This window comes from Chiloscyllium plagiosum, unplaced genomic scaffold, assembly GCF_037043375.1.
Source record: "Chiloscyllium plagiosum isolate Xiang-an unplaced genomic scaffold, Cpla_swu_hap1 HiC_scaffold_9, whole genome shotgun sequence".
NCBI classification, from domain to species: domain Eukaryota; kingdom Metazoa; phylum Chordata; class Chondrichthyes; order Orectolobiformes; family Hemiscylliidae; genus Chiloscyllium; species Chiloscyllium plagiosum.
In genome coordinates, this window is record NW_028270147.1 from 31,768,342 (window position 1) to 31,786,644 (window position 18,303).

At 38.3% G+C, this 18,303-nt stretch overlaps 1 protein-coding gene across 4 annotated transcripts in view; it reads left to right on the forward strand.

The window, feature by feature from the left end:
- LOC122554242 (CMP-N-acetylneuraminate-beta-1,4-galactoside alpha-2,3-sialyltransferase-like) overlaps positions 1-18,303 on the forward strand; it is a 506,893-nt gene that overhangs the window by 470,363 nt on the left and 18,227 nt on the right. The gene's annotated exons all lie outside the window — the stretch shown is intronic.

Below are 18,303 nucleotides of genomic sequence, written 5' to 3' on the forward strand. Positions count from 1 at the left end.
ATAATTTTTGATGTGACCATTTAACTATATCAGCCAGTACATCATATAAACATATATTGGATCTGTGGCTACCATCATAGCCGTAATCATCAAAATTACCCAGTTCTCCGCATAGTTGCAGAGCAAGCTCTGTGATGAGGATTTTTATTATTACTGTAGTGAATGAATAGGAACTCCATAACTGACAGCATGAAATTATATTCTTTGAGTTATGCTGAGAAACGAAGTAAACTATGCATTTTATTTATGCATTTTATTAGATAGTCACTATATATACTACTTGGTGTTTTACTTGTTTGTGGTAGTAGAATATCTTCTCTCCACATATTAACGATTTTCATATTACTTGACTGTGAATAACATATCCAAGATTTTGTTTTCGAGTGAAGTAGAAAGAATACTGTTGTGATGAAAGAGTTAACCCAGAATGAGTTGCAGTCAACCTTTCAGGATAAATAAATGTCCCAATTTTGAGATTATCCAGTGCATCTTAAAATAACAGTATGAAATCTCATCAGCTGATGAGGATCTGACTAATCCACAAAATTGGAATTTTTCCAGACTGCCCAGGAATTTTCTGTTTATAGTAAAGCATTAATTTAATGCTCACACATGCACAGCAGATTGCCATGCAGGAGCAGCTGGAATGAGTCCAAGTTACCTGGTTATTTAATGAAGGCTGTTACCTAATATTCCCAAGTTGCATCAAACCTTTACTCTCCAACACGTGTTCTAGTTGTTTTTTTAATTTGATGGCACAAAAGCCACCTGCCAGCTAACATCAATTATTAATGCATTTCTAATTGTTTTTTCGTGAGTTGGCAAGATGTTCCCTATGGTGGAAGGGATTTGATTTCCCTGTCATTAATATTGATATGGCATGATAACTGTTCAATCCCATGGGATCATACATGGACATGGTCCATTGTAAAGGTCGAGTAATGCCTTAGATCTCAATTCACTCTGTGGATTTATTGTTTTAAAAGCAGAGACTAATGTGCACATTGTTGTCACTAGAAAAGTAGCTTTGGATATATTTTTAATAGAAAAATTATTAAGCTAATATGGAAGTTCTTTATTATCCACTCATCTTGCCCTGTAGGAGCACATTGTTTACCCCTGTCCTTTAAAATCATGTCATCTATACGTCCCTCCAATAAGAAGACCTTGCTTTTATGTTCTGCATCACTCGGTGGTGCAGATAGTACTCCAGTTTTATTCAATTAGTTTAAATGTATTATTTTGTTTTCAGATCAATTTCTATCTTAGTTTTTATAAAGATAGTGATAATGAATTAATATGCTAATATTTCAAGTATTGTAACTGCATATAAGGTACAGTCATTCTATGATTGTGTGTGGAGGGAGCAGTTGAACCTGCAATATGTTGATGCTGCCATTGTTTAGAAAGTGAAGGTGCATTGCCATGCAGCACAGGGATGAGCTGTGATATACGACAAATATAACCTGGAAACATGTGTCTAGATACTGCATATAACATGCAGGTATACTGTAATAAATAATGCAAGAGGAGCTTTGATACACAAATGATCCACAATTTGTTTCATCTAAATGAACTTGATGCTTTTCTGTGCCACATTCTAATTTCTCCTCAATTAGCACTGATGCATGCAAATTTAGGCTCCAAGACCACATGAATACTTAGAATTAGGAAGCTTAGGAATCACCAACTTGGGATAATACCTCTTAATATGAGTTACAGTAAATTCGTGCCAAATGATTTGACATGTTGGATTTTTCTCTTAAAAGCAGATTAATTGCTAAAGTGGGTAAATAGTATTGTATTTTAATGAGTTTTAATGAAAAAGCTAAGTTGTGGCAACTGAATGGAGAAATGAAGATTTGCATTCACAAGATGTTTTATCATACCTCAGACAGTTTTAAATGCAACAGAGATGATTGTTTATTTGAAGTGCTGTGCTTTGTAGGAAAATGAGGCAGCCATGTTAGAGATGTCCATGACTGGGTGACACAAAATGGCTGATAATTGCTCTGTTTAACTCTGCAGAACATGGATGACGGTAGTTAGAGTGGGTGGAAACAAAATTCCCACAAATAGTAGTGAAATGAAAGACTGATTAATCTATTTTAATGTTTTAGTTGACACTTCCACAAAGCTGAGAAGATAACTCAGCTTTTATTTGCACAGTTGCTTAAGTGTCTGCAGCTCAAGAAACTTCAGCTCAAGAGTTGATTATGGAATCCAAGCTTTAGACACTATAGCACATCCTGGAGGGAGAGAGTTATCTTGGCAATGTGTTCCACAATCGCACCTGTGGTTAAATATTTCAAATTTGGCCACTGGTCAGGGGCAGGAGGGTGTGACAATAATTGAGACAGGTAGAGTGATTCTGAACCATGCATTGGAGAAGCCTCAGCTCTTGATAGCATCCTTTTTTGAGCAGCATCGAATCCCAAATGACATGTTGTATCGTGATGCCAAGGTGAAAGGTACCTTGCATAGGCTTGAAAGGATACTGGAAAAGAAAGGAGAGGATCCAATTATTGCGGTCCAAGTTGGCAGCAACAACATATGGAAGAGATCCTATTTGGGGAATAACAGGAATTTAGGAACAAAATTTTAAAAAAGGACCTTACCAATTATAATCATTAGATTATTACCTGAGCCACGTGCAAATTGGCAAACAGATAAGTAGATTATTGAAGGAAATGTGTGCCCAAAGGAGTGATGTGGAAAAGAGGAGTTCCATTTTGTGGGGCACTGGCATCAGTATTGGGACACGAGGAACAGTACTGTTGGGATGGGTTCCACATGAACTGATCTAGGATCAAGATCCTAATGGAAATGCTAAATAGGTGGTCACAAAGACTTTAAGCTGGTTAAAGGCAGGGAGGTCTCAAGAAAGCACAAGTAGTACGACAGAGAATAGGAAAGGGGTCAAGAATTTAACAAGGCAAGGCAGATTAGGGGACATGAGAAGGGAGCAGTCAGTGCAGGACTGAAGGTGTTGTATTTAAATGCGCACAGTATATGAAACAAGGTAAATGAGCTAGTAGCGCTGATTTAAATTGGCAGCTATGATAGTGTGGACATCACAGAGATGTGGCTGCAAGAGGGTCAGGAGAAAGTGAGAACCGCAGATGCTGGAGATGTGGTGCTGGAAAAGCAGACCAGGTCAGGCAGCATCCAAGGAGCAGGAGAATCGATGTTTCAGACATAAGCCCTTCATCAGGAATCTGTAGAGAGAGGAGGTGAACTTCTTCAAGGTAGGCATCCTTAGAAGAGGCTTCGCATTCGGGTTGAAGTCAACTGGGAGAAAGTGAGGTCTGAAGATGCTGGAGATCAGAGTTGAGAGTATGGTGCTGGAAAAACACAGCAGGTCAGGCAGGATCCAAGGAGCAAGAGAATCGACGTTTCGGGCATAAGCCCTTTATCAGGAGCCCTGTAAGTAAGAAATAAAATTAAATCAATAGCAAAAGCGATATGGTGTCAGAAGGTGTAGAATTTGTGTAAGTAGAGTTGAACAAAAGAACAAAGGCCCTGATGGGATTATGTAGAGGCCTCAGAGCAGTAGTCAGGATGTGGAACAAAATAAATCAAGAGATAGAAAAGACATGTAAGAAATGCATTATTAAATAATTATGGGGGTATTCAATATGCAGGTTAGATGGGGAAAGATCAGGTTGATATCAGATCCCAAGAAAAGGAATTTGTGGAATGTTTACCAGACTGGTTTTTGGAGCAGTTTGTGATAGTGCCACGAGGGAGCAAGCAGTTCTGGATTTGCTAATGTGTAATGAAACTGACTTGATTAGGGAGCTTAAGGTGAAGGAGCAATGACCACAATATGATAGATTTCACCCTGCTGTTTGAGAGGGAGAAGCTGTAATCAGGTATAATGGTATTAAAATTGAGTAAAAGTAACAGCAAAGATAAGTGGGAGAAGCTGCCAGATTTGAAGGGAAGCCTAGTAGGAAGATGATGGAGTAACAATGGCAGGAATTTGAGTTAATTCAGTAGGCACAGCAGAAATTATCCCAAGGAAGAAGAAACATACAAAGGGGAGACAAGGCAACCAAGGCAGAGAAGGGAAGTCAGGAATAAAATAAAAGAAAAACAAAAATGTGGTGAAATTAAGTGGAAAGGTGGATGATTGGTAAGCCTTTAAAAACCAGCAAAGGGCAACTAAATAAACAGTAATGGGGGAGAGGAGAAAGTGAGGTCTGCAGATGCTGGAGATCAAAGCTGAAACTTTATTGCTGGAACAGCACAGCAGGTCAGGCAGCATCCAGGGAACAGGAGATTCTACGTTTCGGGCACATGCCCTTCTTCAGAAGAAGGGCATGTGCCCGAAACGTCGAATCTCCTGTTCCCTGGATGCTGCCTGACCTGCTGTGCTGTTCCAGCAATAAAGTTTCAGTAATGGGGGAGAAAATGAAATGTTAGGGTAGGCCAGCTAGAAATACAAAACAAGGTTGCAAGAGTTTTTCTGGATATATAAAAAGTAAGTGAGAGGGAAAAGTGGACATTGGACCACTGGAAAATGAGGCTGGAGAATTAGTAATGAGGAATGAAGAAATGATCGAGGAGCTGAATAGGTACTTTACATTAGTCTATAAGACACCAGTAGCATACTAGAACTTCGAGAGTTAGGGGACAGAGGTGAATGTAGTGGCTATCACTAAGGAGAATGTGCTGGTGAAGATGAAAGGTCTGAAGGTGGATAAATTAGCTGTGCTAGATAGACTACACTCCAGGGTTCTGAAGGAGATAGCTGAGGTTATGGGGGAAGGAAGGAGAATAGAATCAAGAGACATATCAGCCATGATTGAATTTCAGAACAGACTTGATGGACTGAATGGCCTAATTCTCTCCCTATATCTTATGGTCTATGGACTTGAGACAAATATCTGTAGTATCAATTTTATAGTCTCAGTTTAATGTGTTATCTATATAGCATAGTATCTTTGCCAATGCATTGTAGATACTGTGGGCTATAGATTACATTCTGCTGGTTTTACTGTTTATCACAGTGTCTCGTACCATTTACGCATAATTCCATACTTGTCTTATTGTTTCTATAATACTAGAACTAGAGATTAGTAGACATACAGACTGATTCCCAGGTCTCCATGCCTCAAAGCATAGAAAATTCAACGTTGTATATATTTAAAACGAAATGTAGTCAGTAGTATAGTTAATCATTAATTTGAATAGGGAAATGTCTGCATTCCTTTAAATTTACAATATTATGTTTAGATTTTTAAAATTTCCATCAGGTCTGAAACATGTTATGGATAAGCAGTTATGTAAGATCTGCAATAGTTGAAGAGTTAAATATAAAAGGCCTAAGCAGAAAGAGTACAAACACTTGAAAGGATTTAGGAGGTTCATAGTATTTTTCTTTGAACAGCTTACATTACTTATAATCTTAAATCAAAGACAGTAACATAAAAACTAAACAGATTTGTATGAGGTACCTTTATAACTCAATAGAACAAACAGGTGCTTAGAGAATGCTAAATTGTCATTCTTTTTATTTTCAGTTTCAGCTTTGAAACTCTTTGAAGTCCCTTGTTCAGAGAGTATGTTACAGTTACTGTGACCATCACTCTGAGACTCCCTGAAGGTCAGAAACGACAAGGTTGTAACTGTACCCTCAGAGTTGTGGTACACCCTATACTACTCTCGTTAATCACTCTGACCAAGTCACAAAAATACATTTTCAGCTATGAAACTATGAACATTTTGCACAAGTAGATTGTAGTATTTTGAAGACCAAATTATTCAAGAAAACCAAGACACATTCATCATTTTTCAAATTATGAAATAAATATTCCTTTAGAGTTTCTTCAGACTATTAATTCCAAGTCCTTTCTCTAATGTTTTAAAATTGTCCGATGTGTTTAGAAGCAGCAATGTTGTGTCTGGCATGATTCAGTTGATAGCACTGTTCCCTCTGAAGCAAGATGTCACAGGCTTAACTCAAACCCCAGGACACTAGTGCAGAAGTTTAAGTTCACGCTTCAATTCTATACTGAGGAAATTTTAGCGTTATCAGAGTTGCTGTCTTTTGGATGAGATGTTAAACCAAGATCTTGTATTCCCTGTATTCCAGAGAAAAGTTATATTGGACTCAAAACATTGACCATGTTTCTATTCTCTACAGATTCAGCCAGACCTGCTGAGTTTCTCCATCACATTTTATTCTTACTTCCAATATTCCTCGTACTTTGCCTTAATTTCCCTGTTTGCCATGTCAAATGGATGTGAAAGATACCATTACACTCATTGCATATATTACAAGATCACATTCAAAGGAGAGAAGTTAACCCAATCATTTCAGCCAAATTTCATTCTTTAATTTATCCTTAAAACTAGTAAGTAATTATCACATATGGCGCTGTGTGCAAGTTGGTTGCTGATTTTCAACAACAGTCACAACACTTAAAAAGTACTTAATTATCAGTGAAGAGCTGCTGTAGATGCACGTTTATTACTTTACCAGAGTAAACACTGCTGCATCAGGTCAAGATACAATAAGTACTCACTGAAAATTGTGATGTGTTCCTGAAAATCACAACTTTAAATAAAAATATCAAAGATAAAATGCAGCCTGTTACTTACAGGTCCCAATTATTAATGCAGTGACAGTCCTGTTTCATCAACCTCTCTGCTCCTCGACCCTCTGATTTGCAGCCTCTTCCCCACTCCCCAACCTCCAGTTATGGCCTCTTTCCCAATTATGAACTCTAGATTGTAGCATCCTATCCTCTTCCCAACCTCTTACTCTTCCTCCTCAACTAGCATTGTCATTCAAGATCTAGATTCACTTCCAAACTGGAACTCTGATGTCCCAATGTGAGTCCCAATGGTTCGGAAGGGCTGGGGCTTCTACAATCTTATGTTTTATTTAAATATTGCCACCCATTGCTTATTTTGGAAGTAATTTAAGAAACTAATTGCCACCGTACAGTGTCTCGTGGCACTACACCAGAAACATTTGTGTTGCAGGGTCACTTTGTCTTGAATATAAGGCTGAGCAAATGTTCATTCTGACAGGGAAATACCAAGGCAGCTTTGTCTGTTGCCCAGTGTATGCTGGTTAAAGATTTAGTAATGCAAGAAATGAACATGGTGGCTCCATTTCATTAATTGAAGAATTCAGTGGTTAATTTTATAGAATGCGATTCGCTACCTGATTTTTGGTCCACTTGCTAATATATGAGATTGGTGATTCAGAAAGGAAAATGTAATTAGTTGGCGGCTGTGGAACATGGTTGGTCAGATATTAATTGGAAAGCTAAAAAAAAAATAGAAATCAGAAAAGCAGATACAATGGAAACTTTGCCAGTCAGAAACAAAACTAAGAGTCAAAAAATGATATCATAAAGAAAGATTAGAGGTATAAATACAAAGGCTTGACAAATACTGCAAGTACATTCCATAAATATATATTTTAAAAAGCTGTAAGGGGTCAATTACATTTTAGAAAAAAGTGTTTCTGAAGAAATATAATCTTTTTAATTTTGAAAGACAAAGTACTTGTTACTCGCAAAGTAAGTCAAGTTGCTGCTGTCATCATGTGTCAGGTTTGATGTCAGTCTACTGAATATTTTCCCTCAAGCAGCGAGTTAACAATGATCCCTCTGTTTGCTCAAGAACCACAAGAAATTGCAAGAACTCCAGTATAATTTTGGAGATCGCCACTTAATCTTTCAATTTTTTTGAAGGCAACTTTACGGATGAGTTTCACAATATCACATTCAGAAATGTAGTTAGAAATACTACCAATAAAAATATTTCAAAAAAACACATACAGGAGCATCATTTTTATTAGTAAAGGAATACTTTAGAAAACTTCCAGCCAAGCCTCTGTTAACTAAAATATAAACAAATATTCAAAGTGAACTTAAAAATAGATTGTTTAGATTTTTGGAGGGACTGGGTGGGAAAGGTGAGCAGGAGGAGGCTCATGTTAGTGGGTTAGATGAGGACATGGTGGGACCTAATAACCAGCAACTCTCCATCCAGAAGATCTTTCTCTGTCTTCTATTGGGCTGTCTTCGCTTGTAGGGTAAAGAAGACTAAATGGAATGAGATGCAAATGGATGGGATGTCTGTTAGTTCTGGTGCATGTGTGCAAAGGGTGGTGAGATGTTTCAAGAAAGTGAGTAGACAGTGCAGAGGCCATGCAGAGCAAGTGGTGTGGAAGGCTGGAGGATTGAAAGTGAGGGAGGGAAGATGTTTCAGGTAATAGTGAGAATGGTAGAGCTTGAGCCTTGGTGGATGTGGGTGCGATAGAAGAGGTAGTGTGAGGAAGCAGAGGATGGGACTTAGCCCTGGTCCAGAGGATAATGGATGGACCATAAGAAATAGGAACAGGAGTAGATTCCTCAAGGCTACACTGCCATTCAATAGCACTATGGCTGATTGTGCATTGGGACCATGGAGACAACGCTAACCAGGTAATGACCTCAGATTAGACTGAGTGAGTCTCATGGTATGGCCACATTCACCAGTCCTCCAGGAAGTGGACTTCTCTCCTTGGCACTGCCTCTTCCACAAGGATCTCCAGGTTCCTGTTGAGTCTCACGATGAAGGGACGAACCTTTAAAATTGAGATGAGGAGGAATTTCTTCAGCGAGAGGGTGGTGAATCTGTGGAACTCGTCGTCACAGAGGGCTGTGGAGGCCAAGTTATTGAGTGTATTTAAGAGAGAGACAGATAGGTTCTTGATTAGTAAGGGGAACAAGGGTTGCAGGGAGAAGGCAGGAAAATGGAGTTGAGGCTTATCAGATCAGTCATGATCTCATTGACTAGCGGAGCAGACCTAATGGTGTGAATTAGTATTGTAGTGTATTGTATTCATTGTAACACAGAAAGACCACTGAATTGTTGGATGTGCTATCTCATAACAGCATGCTACATCAAGGGTTTATTGCTTTCTTGAATGTTTGTAAAAATATTTATGGTACTATTTGAAGATGTGCAGAGGAAGTCTCCCTAGTCTTCTGCCCAGCATCAATTTGTTTTTAAAAAAGGCAAGAAAGATCATAAAAAAAGTTGTCTCAAAGCAAATTCTTTCTTCCTGCTGTTTTCTTTCTTGTTGCATTCTTTTTCCATAATAATGTTTTTTAGACTTATTTCAATTTGGAGCACCTGATTGAAATGTTAAGTTTAGAATTCCATCTTCCAACAATTTTATAACGCTATCAGGTTTACTTTAATTATCTATTTCTTTAATTATTGTAAGTTTTGAAACATTTCAAAAGTATAAGCGAACTGAACCATGGACCAAAGTAATCTGAGTTTTGGCTTTTGCAATGGTGTCATATGTATGACTAGTGCTATGAATGAAATCTCACATCTCTGTGACATCTGTGGCTCAAGAAATACGCATTAAGGAGGAAATTTGATGAGAATTAAAAATCATGCAGGACCTACATCCTGATACACTAAAAGTCATTGGATGGAACTGAGATGCAAATCTTTGATAACATTAAAGGCACATCTGTTAGTTTAAACCTGTTTGATGTATGTTGTTTTACAAAGAAGCTACACCCCCCCACTTGATTTGTTTTCCTAATCTTGATGGAATATTCCAAAACTTTAGTCCACAAAAATAACGAAATTCACATTGAGTGAGTGAGGAAATTTCTTTTCCTTTCAGGCCTAAATGAACAACCCCTTATCCTGAGACTGTGTTATCTTGAGACTTTGTCTCTGTATTCCAGATTCTTCAGTGGAGAAGAAGCCCTCTCACTGTCTACACTAATGAGCTCCTTTGGAACCCTGTATGTTTTGATGAAATCACCCATGGTCTTCTAAATTGCAGAGAATGTAAACATACCTTCTCTGCCTGTCACCCCCAGGGCCATTAACATTTGCAGCATCACCTCCAATATAAGTACTTCCTCCTTTAAATGTGAAGACCAAAAATTGCTCTCAGTACTCTCAGTGCGATCTCACCAAAATCTCATAGAATTGTGGCAAGACTACATTTATTCTTTATTCCAATCCCCTTGGAAGGGGATTGCTTGGTTCATCTTCCCCTACCCAGCCCCAGGCCTTTGGTATATTCTAAAGATCTTGCAGGACAGTCTTGCAAGAGTGTAGAAAACCAATATAGCCTCTACTTAATTGCTGACCCCAGTAATTTGCAGTGGATTCAATTGGTTAATTAATGAAGCGGATGAACATCTGCCTATGAGCAACGATTTTTAAATATCATTTACTGTATCAAATCCAATCACACATCATAAAATCTAAAAATTGTATGGAGCAATGGCCAAGAAACCTAATTCTTACATTGAGAATTTCTAATCCATATCAGTGAATCTCCAAGGAAACAGCAGCATTTTCCACAAATGTTGCCTGATCCCCAGAACTGATCAAGTAGATCCCATAATATTTACAAATCTGTAAAGTCCTACAATGAGATTCTAATTAACTGCAGTCTATGAATGACAATATCTTCCAGGGCCATCCCTTTCAACAGCACTGGACTCTTTAAGTTTTGCTGAGTATTTGATACCTAGACGAATGATTCTAAAATCACTTGGTCCAGCAGTTATGCTGATAATTTGTCCCTAAGTGAATCTGTTGCTGATCCCATGGAAAATGCAGGGTCGATAACTGAAAGTTGAAACCTAGGTAAAGGACCGGTGTTATGTCAATGATAGGATACTTGCCCCTTATTGGGTTTAAACCCATATCTTAGAGACGGAGGTACATTACTATAGTATTAATAATAAGTTTCTTATTTATTGCTTACAATCTGCTAAGAGTCAATTTATCTAGAATAAGATCAAAAGGATTTTTAAAATATGTCCATGTTCAAGGTTGAGACGAATGAGTGATTTACACTTTTGCATTCAAGGTACAAATCACACCTGTTCATATGTTTCATATCGCATTTGCAGCTACCTATCATGTTCCAACATTGGCCCTGGCACAGGCCATAGATTATTGACCTGTGTTACCGTGTAATTACTGTGTCAAGTGAGTCATTGAATGCTAGTCAACAGTGGTATTTCTGCATTCCACTGATTAAATACAGCAGATTAGTTTTCCATTATTTTAGCAACCTCTAGAATAGGTTCTAACTTCAAGGAGATGATGGAAGGTGCGACAGAGACAGAGTGAAAATCGTAACTGTAATATCTGTTGTTCCCTGGTGTCAATACGTTGACAAATCTAATCTAACCAGCAGGAATCTGTGGCCTGCAAGTTATAAGTTTTACTTTACATATATTCTAGTTGATGATGACAGCAGTGTTGATAGAGCAAAAGGATATGTAATTGTAAACGTGATGGCAGGCTACTAAAATCAAATTTGTCCTTCACTCTGAATATGTTTTGTTCAAAAGCAGGGAGTTCATTCAGTTGTATGGTATCATAGAAGTTTTCGAATAGTATGGAGTAGTTTATCCTTGAATCTTTTCTTCATATTAAGTTGAGACGTGTTTATCTTTTACAAAGTGCTTCTTCTTCCTTCTCAATGCCTAACAGCTGCATATTTTAGGTTGGACCTCATTGAATATTTAATTAAGGACACAACACGAATCTTTTTGATCTATGGCATAATGTATCAGAACTCTCAACATGTGACACTTCTTTGCTCTTTTTTTTAAACAGTGTTAGGCATTGATATTCACTAAGGGAGTTACAGGAATGCAGAATTCTTAAATAGTTGTTAAGACTTGAGGAAGCTACAAGATAAGTGATGACCAGTAACTACTCTAAGTTAGTGAGTACAGGGATGATGAATAAGTAGAGTTCAAAATTGGCAGTAAAGTAGTGGATGAGTTTAAATTTGCTTAATTTTAAGTTAGGTGGAGCATGGGGAACAGACATTTTCAGATAGTAGGGTTACCTGCCCCACACCCAAGGAGTTGTCACGGAATGCAGGTCTACTGATTCAAGGAACTTTAATTGGCTGGAAGCATCATTGCTGTTCTCATTTCGGAAGAATTGCAATCTCAAAGAGCTGCTCTTTATTTGATTGGCTGACAGGATTCCAAGTACAGCAGTTCAGGACCAGATAATTGTAATACAGCAGGGAGAGGAGATGGTGATGGAGAGGCCAGAGGGAGGTGAGCATTCACAAGTGGTAACAAGGCTGCACAGGCAGTGGGATCTGTAACTGATGTAGAAAGGGAGGTCCTGAAAGAGATCCCTTTTCTGTCCAAATGCTGAACACAGTGACCTACTGGACCTTTTTCCCTCTTCTTGCAAGCCTCAACGAGGCAAGGACAGGTGGGTTGCAGAGTCCACTAGGGAACAGGCAATTCTCGATTTGCTGATGTTTACTGAGGCAGTCTTGAAAGTGAAGGAACCCTTTGGAGTCAGTGACCATAGTGTGATAGAATTCATTTTGCAGTTTGAGTGGAGGAAGCTGAAATTAGTTTGAATATTACAATTGAGTAAAGGTAACTGCAAAGAAATGTGGGAGGAGTTGGCCTGAGTTGATTCGAAGGGGAGCCTTGCAAGGAAGACAGTGGAGCAGCAATGGTAGGGGTTTCTGGGGTAATTCAGGAGACACAGTAGAAATTCATCCTGAGGAAGGAGAAACATACTCAAGGGAGGACTAGGCAAATATGGCTGACAAGAGAAGTCAGGGACAGCATAAAAGGAAAAGCTCAAATTGTGGTGAGGATTGGTGGGAAGCCAGAGGATTGGGAAGCCTCTGGAAACCAGCAGAGAGTAATCAAAAAAAGCAAAAAAGGCGGGAGAAGGTGCAATATGAGAGTCAGCTAGCTAGTAATATATATGAAGATTGCAAAAGTATTTTTTAGATTTTAAAAGGTAAGAAAGAGAGAGACAGGAGTGGAAATTGGAACATTGGAAAATGAGGCAAGAGAAATAGTAATGGAGCCAAAGAAATGGCAGAGGAGCTAGATAGGTACTTTGCATCAGTTTTCACAGTGAAAGACGCCATAGAACGTCAGGAGAATTAGGGGTCAGAGGTGAGTGTAATTGCCATTACTAAGGAGAAAGTGCTGGGTAGCTGGAATGTCTGAAGGTGAATGGCCTAGTTCTGCTCTTACATCTTATGGTCTAAAATGATTGTAGGGCCTCGGGTAGGTCAAATTCTGAAGTTGTGAAGTCAGGGTGTTTCAGGAAATTGTGATTGAAAGTTGAGATTTCAGGCTGAATTACAGGTCTGATTTTGCAGTTAAGGTGCCAACAACTTACCTGGTATGTTTACAGTGATTAACGCAGGAGTTTTTAAATCAGAATGATTCCTATGGATGAGTTCTCAACTGCAGTCAGGATCCTTCATTTTTCGAAAAATAAAGCCCATAGAGGTGACTGACTTCAGGCTTTTAGTTATTTCTCGTGGGATTAGATAGGGACTTACAGTCCATGGAAATTTCTTATTTGAACCATCTGGGGTTTCACCAATTAGAACATAGGGCACCGGATTTGAGATTTATTAATACATTCCTCTCCTACGTAAAACATTGTAGCTTCCTGTGCCTGAGTAGAAAAGTGCCTCTTGAATCACACTTACTTGGAGTTAGCTGATTTTAATTTGTTGACCCAATTGGATTGCATCGTGACCCAAATTAGTTTCACTGTGCTGAAGCAATGGCATGAAAAATGGTATACTCTGTCATTCTTTGTATTCTGACCAATCATCTGACCTGCAATTCCTCTTTATAGAGTTATCTGCTTTTTTCCTTAAGTTTGATGTTTTGCTTAATTTCTTTAATTAACCACAGATAGTAGATTCTCCCTTTAAAACCTTTCTTTATAGTCGGAATATGCTTATTCTCCGTGTTCCAAAATGTCTTCTGAAGTGTCTGCCACTAGCCCCAGCCTAGTATACCAGTTCACGTCAACTAGCTCAGTTTTCCTGCATGCAAAGTTATTTTCCTTATTTTACCTTGCTTAAAATTTGGACTTCTCTCTTTCAAATTAGTTGTAAAATTCAATCATGTTGTGGTCACTGTTACCTACTAATGAGTTTATTAGTATTGAGGTCATTAGTTAATTCTGTCCTATGACACACAACCAAGTCTAATATAACCGACTGGTCAGTTCCAGAATGTGCTGCTCCGACAGACTATCTCCAAAGCATTCTGTTAACTCCTCATCCAGAAAACCATTGCTAATCTGATTTTTTCCAGTTTATATAGATTAAACTCACCCAATGATTAGTATTGCTTCTTTTCACAAGCACCCAATATTTATTCTTGTATACTTTGTCCCACATTGTTATTACTGTTAGGGGCCTGCAGAACACTTCCACTAGCAACTTATTTCATTTACTACTACTCATCCATAGTCAAATAGATTCTACATCCTGATTTTCTGAACCAAGGTCATCTTTAACAATTGAATGAATGCTGTCCTTGATTAACAGTTCATTCCTGCATCATTCCCTTGCTTACTATTTTTCTTGACTGTCATCTGCCCCTCAGTATTCAGGACCCAATCTTTGTCATCCTGAAGATATGTATTGCTAATGGCTATCAGATCATTTTGATTTATTTCAATGTGTGTTCCAGTTTTTCTCCTTTATGAATCCTATGCACATTCAGATAGTCTTTTATTTTGTCTTGTTTTTAATCTTTATAAAATCTAATCTTGACTGTTAATGTATTCATGGGTTTTTTTTCTCTCTGCCCTTCCCTGCCATTCTCTGACTCCCATTTTTTATATTACTATTTTCATCGCTTACCTTGTGTCTACTATTTTGATATATCACATCTTGCACATCTTTTCAGTGTTCTTTGTATCAGCCTGCTAAAAGTTTTTCTTTGCTTTGATGGGTTAACAGAGCATGTAATATATTTCCATGGGGTTTCTTTGGCTTAATATTCTCAACCAGTTGAAATGTTCCTTACTCTCCAGTTGTATAGCAGTACGGTAAATGCAAAGGCAAAATATGGTGAATGCTGGAAATCTGAAACAAAAACAGAAAATGATAGAAATTCTCAAATGGTCAAGCAGCGTTTATGGGGAGGGAGGGAGAGAGAGAGAGAAAAACAGTTAATGACCGTGACCTTTTGTCAGTTCTGATGAAAGGCTCTTGAAATTGAAACAATTGCTCTTTTTCTGTCCACAAATGCAACCTGACCTGCTAAATATTCATATTTCTAGTATTTTTACTTTTTATTCTTTATGGAGAATTTCTCTTCACTCTCGGTTGTTAACATTTTCCCCGATATTGCTGGGTAGATTTTCTGAATGTGAAAGCAGATGTATGTTTCTGATAATGCCTTACATATTGTGGTGTTTTAACTTGAATGAAAGAATGGTTTAAGAATGGATAACTTCATACACTGCATATTCTTTTGACCGGAGCCTCTACTGGAAATCAGCATAATTCATGGGTTTGACTTCCCATTGGGTGGAGATCACTTTGAAGCAGGCTGCAGAGACAGCTAATAAGACTCAAGTTGCTAATAGGGGCTTGATTCCGGTTGAAGAGGGAGATCTGATCCCAGAAGAAGGGGATTGATCCATAATCAGAGAAGGGGGTTGATGCAGGGTCCAGCAGGGTAATCTAATTGCAGGAGCACAAGTAAGCTTGGTGCTGGAGAAGTTCTAATACTTTGTCTGGTCTACGGCAGAGCTAGGAGGGCACATTCCTTATCCTAAAACCAATCTCAGTTTGAGTTGTTGGTTTTCCCAAGTCATAGAAAACACTACTACAGGGTTAAATCTGTAAGGGAAGTTGAATGTAAAACTTCAAGCCTCCTTAGAATATTTAAATTACCAACTCACTTCTTTAGAATGAGTTGATTTTCCCATACCTGTCTCAGTCTCTTAAACCTGGAAGTGAACAGGTTAGGTTTGAGATTTTAAAAGATCATGATGTGAAGGTGTCGTTGATAGACTGGGGTGGACAAGGTTAAAAATCACACAACACCAGGTTATGGTCGAACAGGTTTATTTGGAGTACACGCTTTCAGAATGCTGCTCCTTTATCAGGTAGCTAGTGATAAAGGAACAGTGTTCCAAATGCTTGTACTACCAAATAGACCTGTTGGACTCAACCTGGTGTTGTGTGATTTTTAACTTTAAAAGATCAAGACATCTCATTTGGAGCCCAGCCATCTGTTTCTTGAAATTAAAATTTCCTTATCTCCACTTGTACACTTCTTTTTTGCATATGGAACTTGCTTTTCTTGATCCATCTCTTTGATCCATCTCTTGATCCATCATTCAAAGTCATTGAGGTATCACAGAACAAGGCTGATTCTGTAGCTGAAACCAGCGTAAGACTATAAGTAAAAGCAGTCCCAGGCTGTGAACAGGTTCCATTCCTGAGTCCATTCATAATTTATATGCAAGTCAGAGCACAATGCAGACAATATAAAACAGCCATTCTAAGTTCAGGGTATGTTCATATGTTGGACATTTAAAGTTACGCTCCTGTAAGTGATCACGTTCGTAAGTATGAACATTTATAGTTAAGACAATCATAAATCAAGGACTCACTAGACTTGCAAATTCAAAGTATTCAACTAATATTTTTATGTTTCTTCCAATCTTCATGTTTCCCAGTCAACAATTTGAGTGATAATTGTATCTTGCATTGGGTTGGCCAGAAAAGTGGGATTCCTTTGGTTTGGCTTATTTGGTTTGAAAATGACATGTCTTGTGATGAAAGATTGGATTATCAGTTATCTAATTCAGATTTGATAGTCCACCAGGCATATACACCAGCTTTTAGGATACCTTTGGTTGTCCAGCCATCTTGGCTGATTGGTGGCATCTGGAATTGAGGAACAGTTTTTCCCTAAGGATTCTTTCCATTTTGCTTATCATGGCTTAGCAGATCCATGCCCTAATTATCATGCAAACAAGCTGGCAATAGAAAGCCTTTGATATTAAACTTCAGCAGAATACTCCTCCACAGTCTGTATTTTCTTCCAGGAAAACAGAATCTCTCCTTTATGGATTTCTTAATGGCTTGGTTTGGTACCATGAGCAACATCCTTCAAACACGACAACAATTTCCATCTTTAACATCATCACTGTCGGAGCTGCTCTGCTGCTGAAGCTCACATGCTGCCTTTGTTCCTTTTATTCTAGTGCACTGTAATATGGCCTGCACTCTTCGATAAACTTGAGACCATTTGAAACTCTACTGCTGACAATCTAACACACAGCAAGTCCTGTTTCACCATCACTCCTAACCTACATTGATTCCTTACCCAGCAACTTCGCAATTTTGAAATTCTCATTATTTTCAGATTCCTCATGTTCTGATCTGTGTAACGGCATCACAATCTAGCAATATTGCGCTCTTCCAATTCTAAACTCTTGCAGTCTCACAGATGGCCATGTCTTCCAGGCGCACTGCTCAGGAATTTCCTGCCTAAACCTTTCCCCATCTTTCTGCCATCCTTTCAAACTCCCCTTAAAACTTGTTGATCAAGCTTGTAGTTGTCTCCCATTATAGTTACTTATGTGACTTAGTGCTTCATAGGAGCAATTATCAAATAAAATTTGACACCATGTGACTAACCTGTTACTGCTAAAGGTGCTATATAAATGTAAGTTGTTTTGGATTATCATGCAAGTCAAACAATTGCTAGAAATATAGTGGCATTTGAAGATTAGGGAAGAGCATAGCATAAATAGCTAATTTTAAAATATTTAAAATTACTGGAAATCTGATACAAAGATGTAATGATTGCAAATTGTGCAATTTTTCAAAAATTTGTTCATGAGATATGAGCATTACTGACTAGGCCAGCATTTGTTGCTCACTCCTTATTGCCCTTTAATTGAGTGGCTTGATGGGCAGTTTAAAAATCTTCACATTGCTGTGAGTCCAGCGTCACATTGGCCAAAACAGTTGAGAACAGCAGATTTCCTTCCCTAAAGAAGATTAGTCAACCACATGGGTTTTTACAACAATTTACATTGGTTATATGGTCATCATTGGACTCGCTTTTATTTACAGATTTTTAAACATTTACTTTAAACTTCACTATCTCTGATGGTGGGATTCGAACGTTATTGAGGGACTCTGGATTGTTAAACATAAAACCAAACAACTGAAAATATGAAATAAAAACCAAAATTGCTGGAGAAACTCAGCAGATCTGGCAGCACCTGTGAAGAGCCCAATGACCTTTCTTCAGTACTGATTGTAGCTGGGAAAATGTTAGTTTATATGCTGAAGGTAGGTTGAGGGTAGGAGAGGAGTATACAACAGGTGGTCAGATAGAGAGAAACCGAGAACGGAATGGGTAAAGGTCAGCCTGGCAAAATCAAAAGCTGCTAATGGGGACCATTAGTAGCTGATAATGGATTAGGTGTGGTAGCAGCCCATGTGATGACAAGGCCTGG